Source organism: Corvus brachyrhynchos, unplaced genomic scaffold (assembly GCF_000691975.1).
Source record: "Corvus brachyrhynchos isolate BGI_N302 unplaced genomic scaffold, ASM69197v1 scaffold94, whole genome shotgun sequence".
Classification (NCBI taxonomy): domain Eukaryota; kingdom Metazoa; phylum Chordata; class Aves; order Passeriformes; family Corvidae; genus Corvus; species Corvus brachyrhynchos.
This window is the reverse complement of record NW_008238330.1, coordinates 2,428,791-2,435,741: the sequence shown is the minus strand read 5'-3', so window position 1 is coordinate 2,435,741 and position 6,951 is coordinate 2,428,791.

The window sequence follows — 6,951 nt, the reverse complement described above, 5'->3', positions numbered from 1 at the left end:
AACTTGGTTCCTGTATGTGGGAGACTTCGTAGCCCAGAATCGCACGTCCTCAGTTCTGACAAGTGCCAAAGAAAATATTAATAGCTCCCCTAGCTGTCCTTGGCTCCAAATACTCCAAGGACTCCATTTGTGGTCTAATTCTCTCACAGTATCCAAACACCAACCTTCACCTTTTTTAAAGCAAGGGCTTGGTATTATTCATTATAAGAAAATTAGTATGGGTGGAAAGTTCAAATACTACAGCAAATGGCAGTGCAGGGATGTTAGCATATGAAATTTAGGAAAAATGAGAATTACTACATGGGTATATTGACATCTTGCAAAACCCACAATGTCAGCCTATGTTGTCTGTCCAGCATATCTTGGTAGTAATGTCACCAAAAAGGGCATTTTCCTTCCATGTGGCAAAGGGTCCCTGTGAAATTGCATGGGTTTTGACCAACACTATTATAGAGGATATCCAAGCGATACACTTGCGATTTGGCAAGATTTGGATCCAATCTTCAGGTTAGAAAGATTAGGTTTAGCATCTTTAACCTCATCTTGAATTTAGAAAACAGAACTAAAGAAGACTGAATTATAAATTGTGTTGTGATCAAACAACTTTTATTATGTTTTATTAGTTTGAACAGTGACACTGACATTCAATTCGTTAGAAAACAATAGGCATCAGAAAACATCAAAACATCCGCTTAAATACTGAGCATATGAAAAAGAACTAAAAAATCTGGCAAACAGAACATAACTGACAATTCTATTAAAACGTGTATCTTAAGTTTTGCTTCTCCTGAGCTTAATTGAAGTCCTGGCTGAAGACAGATGTAGTGAATGCGTATTCCCTAGTACCCTACATAACCAGTAAGTCAATTCAGTTTCGCCTTGAACACAAAATCTTTTCCCAGATGATGTGTCTGTGATTCTTTTGCATCCTGAGGCACTTGGCAAGAATCCTGACAAACAAGGTTAAACTCAAAAGAGACTGAAAACACCTGAGGCAGTGGGTTTCTAAGCCTTGATCAACTGGAAGATGGGGAAGTATTTATTTTTTAAGGGGGAGAAAAAAGAACAAAGAGAGGTTATTTAAGCAACGCAAACTCAACTCAGATACCAAGAATAAAAAAACCCACAACACTGACAAACCAGGAGGCAGCAGGCAGAAAATACCATGTCACTAATGTTGTTATTAGACCCAAAATAGCACAGGAATGAATTTCCACTGAACACAAAGTAAAATCTAGAGATGATCTAGATTGTAATCAGCTTTCGCAATCAGTGAGCTCTTCACAGTCACCATCCATAGTGGTTGGATGTTGTTAATAATGGTTCCTCCAAAAGCGATGTGATATCTTTGATGGGGGAGCAATCGCAACTAAGGTCAATCTTTTCCACTAGAGGCAGATCTATTGGAGAATACACTTTCTAAATAAATGTTCCATGTTTTACTTAGTACTGCAAATTCTGAAGTTGTCACAAGCATACACATCTTTTTTTTTTTTTTTTTTAATCCATGTGTCTAATGAGAGGCCAGACCAGAGCAAAAAAAGATGCTTTTATTGTAACACCAAACCCTTCAACTTTCACCCTGGATAAGATGGGACCATCACAAGGATGTCTGTGTGCCCATTTAGCTCTTTCTTGATGTTGCTACCAGGTGTGGAGTTAATTGATATTGCCACAATACTATGTGTAAAATGAACATCTTAACTATCATAAAGTTAATCCACCTTTTATTTAGGAGTCACATGCATGCTTTTCAATGAAAGATACTTTGTTGGTATGCTGAAGCACTAATAAAATCCAAAATACCTAATGATAAGGACTGAGGCAGTCTAATAGAATTTGTAACAAAGAGAAAAACAAGCCAAGATGTCTTTTTAAAACAAGCTATAATTCAAAGTTAAGTTCTTTGCTAGCTGCAAACATTGCTGTGTGATGCCCTTTGGTTTGCATTCCTTACAAAGACTGATGCTCAGCAGTCTATATTAACCATAGAAATCTGAATGCTAGAGATGAATTGGTAAACTTAGAGGCAAAGAAAGAAGCAGTGAAAGAAATTCTTATACGTCAAAATACATTAAAACTGAATCTTCCCAATTCTTTTTCACAATGCTTTTACCGTCAGTGAAATCAGGAAAGTAGCCGTTTATGTAAGATGTTTCTTTATTTTTCAGCTGATCTTATCCAGCCATTTCTTAAGAATCTTTTGTGGTGATTTCAAGATAAGGATACTGTTGTTTGAATCTTAGTCCTGTGAGCTACAAAAATGCCATACACTTATGAAAGCCCAAATCAAATTTTAACTTGCTTTGCTTTACACTGAGAGAATTGCTTAATTAAATCCCAGCTAAAGGATTCTACATGTTATAAGCAAGTTTTAATCACTGGTGATGATGATTAAGCTGGGGTGGTGGGGAATCATGCTCTCATATCCCGTTGAGTTTTTCAGTATTTGCAAATTATCAGTGTTCTCTTGTTACAAATATTTCCCCCCTTCCCTGTAGTGCTCCTCTTACAAAAGATGCCCAATTTATTGTTGGATAAGTAGAGATGCTTGCACTGTTTCTCAGCACATGCTTAGAGTAGAAGTTTCTTCAATAGCTCCTGATATAAGGAAGATAATCCAATCATGTTCTTCCGGAAACGCACTGCTGGGTGTTGGCCAAATCTCTTCAAGAAAATGTGAGTTTAACTGGCTGTAGCACAGGCAACTTCATTGTCTGGAGGTGCAATAATGAGCATCCCAGATATAGAAAACAGAGATTACATCATTGCATATTAAATTTTCTCTGTTGAGGTGCTTGAAATTACAGACTAAAAGGCTTTTTCTTAAATTTTAGTCTTACTCATTATGGGGGAGGATTCGTTTGCAATACAGTAAAAAGAATATCCAAGGTTTAAAGTAAGCACTATGCATAAATCCTCCCCTTTGTAGAGAAATAATGTGTCCTACATATGTTAAGTCTTTGCCTATTTTATTGTTGATGGTCAGTGAGATCTTCTGAGGCACCATTAGCAGAAGAGCTAACTAAGTCTGGTTTTAGCTAATTAAGATACCATGTCTTTTATCTTGACAGGAGCAAAGTTTTGCTGTTATTTCCCCCAAGCAAAAAACCCTGCTGTTTAACTCCTCATAGGTACAAGGTAAATGATTGCCTTGAATAACTCTTCAAAGCCCCAGGCTTTATAAGGCAAGGATTCTGACCTTACGGCTGCTTCTGGCTCTTTTCAAAAATCAAGTGGACACATTCAAGACTTACAGGTCACTCTGCCTTAGGGCCTAGCTCTATTTCATCCCCAAGCATACAACATATGGGATTCTTGAGTCCCTCTAAACCAGAGTAGACATACATCAGATATTTCAGATACTCTGCTTGCTTCAGCTACATGCAGAAATATCAAGATTTTTTCCTTTCTCAGTACGAGCAGGAGTCTGCTTAAGAACAAAGATTTAACAAATCCCACCTGCTAAGGCCTGCTACCTCCGCACCCAATTCTTACTGCCCACTATCTATTGCTGCTTCTCCAAGGGGCATGTCAACACGTGTGTACTTCCCTGCCTCTGCTCAGAAGGCTAAAAATGGCATTTGCCCTCACTGGTGTTTAAAGATAATGACTCCAGATTAACAGTCAGGAGATTCATGTGGAATAAAGCTAAAATTCATTCAAACTTAATTCCCTTTACTTCGGAAGCTTTCTCAGAAAACATACTTCCCTCAGAACAGCTTCTTCCTTCCCTCCTACTCTGTGCCTTTTCTAAACAGCATACCATAGCAGATGCCAGGCTTTCTGCTAAAGAGGGGAAACCTCATTGTAATGGATCTCTTGCTGCCAAGCATCAAGATTCAGGGTGCAGTGGGTACAGTATGTTGGTCACTGAGTGGGAAAGGGAAAACTTTCTGCCCCAGACCATTGGGCAGCTTCATTTGCATCCCAGACCCATTTCTTTTGCTGAGGTTGTCCATCTGCCTTCCCCATGTGAAAGGAGGCATGTAGCCTAGGTTCAGCCCCAGGACTCATGTTAGAGATCCCAAGTGCCCTGTCCTTTGAGGAGTGCTGCCACAAAAGAGGGGTTCAAACAGATGCAAATGCTGCAATTGGGAAAGTATTTGGGGGAAGGAAGCCCAGGTACCACACTGTAAGGCTCCTGGACGAGCTCTGTCCTTTTTTGTTGCTCCATCAGCTCATCTCTGAGGATCAGTTCTGACTGGGTGAGGCTGCAGTGCCTGGGAGATGAGGTCCCAGGAGGGACACTGTGTTTGCAGAGACACTTGTTGTCTGCACTGCATTTTAAGGCACCCTTAGGTTGGCTGGAAGAGGCTGTGTTGGTGGCACAAGCCAAAGCTTTGCATCAACAGTTTGCTATCAGTGAAGCCTCCCTCCTCCAAGGCTGTCAGCAGCATTCAGAGCCACTGTGTGGTGTACATGGATCCAGCAGTTAAGGAAGAAGGGCACTACATTTCGCTGTTCATGGGTAACTCCTGTATTGCATTTCACATCTGGGGCCCCACCACTGGTATTCAAAGCCCCAGAGCTCTTCTGATAAACTCATAATCTTCAGCATCTAGTAAGCAATGCCCGTTGCTGCTGCTGCATTAAGAGACCTGATTAAACCAGCACTGGCATAGTCTTTACATACAGACCCTTTATTTGGGAGAGATCCTACGAATGGAGCAGCATTGAAGTGACAGCTTCCCAAGAGGGCTAGGGTCACAGCCCTCCAGTGACCACCATTCTAGACCATGACTGGAGAACACAAACAAGTAAATGACAATTTTGGAAACCTTTACAGTCTTTGCCCAGGTTACAGGCTCTCCAGGGAAGTGATCACACCACCAAACCTGACACAGTTCAAGAAGCATGTGGACAACACTCTCAGGCACGTGGTGTGATTTTTGATGCTGTCTTGTGCAGAGACAGGAGTTGGACTTGATGATCTTTGTGGGTCCCTTCCAGCTCAGGGTAGTCTGTGATTCTATGACAAACACAGAGAAGATTTTGGGCTTAAACATATTTCTCTACTATTGCTTCTGGTTCTTAAGGTCTTTAGGTTCTCCTACACCTCTCCTCACCTTTCCATTTCTTGTATACTTGGTTTTTCACATTAAGGTTGTGTTCTGTCTTATACTCCATTTTCTCTTCTGCAATAACCCTAAGAATGGACTTCCAAGGTAGGTGTAATTAGCCTGATTTCTGCCAACGAGGCTACCAGCTCAACCAGCCTGCTGAATTTATTGGGATTTCATTACACACACCAGATTTAGTTCTTTACAGGCCTCCCACAGTTCCTTAATTACATCTTGTTCTCCACATATCATTATTCCTTAACTGGCCTCAAATTTAAAGACATTTTAAAAAAAAAAAATTAACCACCTTGCTTTCTTATTTGGTTGTCTAACATCCATATAAAACAAAAGATGCCTTAAAATAGCCTTGTATATTTGAAGTTTGGAACTGAAAATTTTCTGCAAAGATAATAAAGTCAAATCCTGCTGTGTTCCTGGCCTTAATTTAATAGAATAATGGCAATGCAAGCCTGGTAAGGGCATCCTGGGATCTAAAGTGCTTTTTCCTCTCTGAAGGATTGGGCTATTATACCTAAATAATGTCTAAAAATTTGTCCAGCCTGATTTAAAAATCCTTCCATAAACACTCTCCTGTGTAGCATATTTAGGCACTGCACCACAGATAAATTCCTAATACCACACTAGGAAATATCTGCAATGCAAATTCATTGAGTTCATCACGGTCTGTTTTGCAAGGGTCTTTGAGAACAAATCACCATTTTTCTTTTTAACAGGCCTTGAATACAGAATTATTCTTACATCTTATTTCTAGTCGTCTCTTTTCGATACCAAACAAAGCAATTTCCTCCAGTCTTTTCTCAAAAGTCACGACTTTGGCTCTTGTTTTTTGGCCATGCTTTTTCTACCTCCTAGCTTTTTCATTTCCCTCTTCTGGACTCCTCCCAGTTTGGCAACACTTGAGAAAGTGTAGTGTCCAAAACTGTTCCATGCCAGTGTCAGCATTCCAGGGTCAAGCAGGGAAGGATAATTACCTTGCGTATGTTACTCACAACACTTCTGTCAGTGCCTCACAGCATGAGACTTGCTTTGTTTTGTAACAGTATCATATTATGGCAGTATCATTTGTCATGGCGCCATTAGACAGCTCCATAAGAACAACCATGCACCTTCATTCCCTGTTTTATAATTAGTATTTTTATTTCCCTTTCCCAAGATTAAGTGTTTGTATTCAAATACTGAATTTTCCCTTGTTGATTTTGGGCCTTTTGTGCTGTATCTCAATATGGTTCTGAATTTTGATCCTGTGTCTCAAAGAGCTTGTAATCCGTTGTGGCCTCATGTTGTTTGAACACTTGTGTGTTTCACGATTCGTGTTGTTGATGAAAATGCTGAGTAGAAATGTGATTTCTACAGAGTTCTGCATGTAATGCTTTCCCAGTTTAACCTCAAAGCATGAGAGTGTGTGCTCACCGTACCATGACCCTGGGTAAATATATGCTTCTTTTGTTTCCTTTAGAGCATGTTACATGGGACCATGCCAAAAGCCTTAGCAGAGTAAAGATGTATCTACTGCTTCTCCCTTATCCATGAGAACAATTATCCCATTAAAGAAGGAAACCATTAGTTAACTTGATTTTTTCTTGACAAATATACTCTGTTTTTATTAGCTTATGGTTCTCTACGTACTTTATACATTGATTCTTGTGTATCTTTCAGGATAACACATACAGATTTCTCTCCCTGAATCTTGCTTTTTCTCTTTTGAAGAATGGGTTCTGTGGGTTTTCTTCTCATTCCTAGAGAACCTTCTCTTCTTTTGTTACCAATGGGTGTTACTGGTTCAGATATTGCTTCAGTTTCTTAGATATTTCAGGGTCAGTTTTATCAGGCCGCTCTATGTAACACATTAAATATTTTATAACCTCTT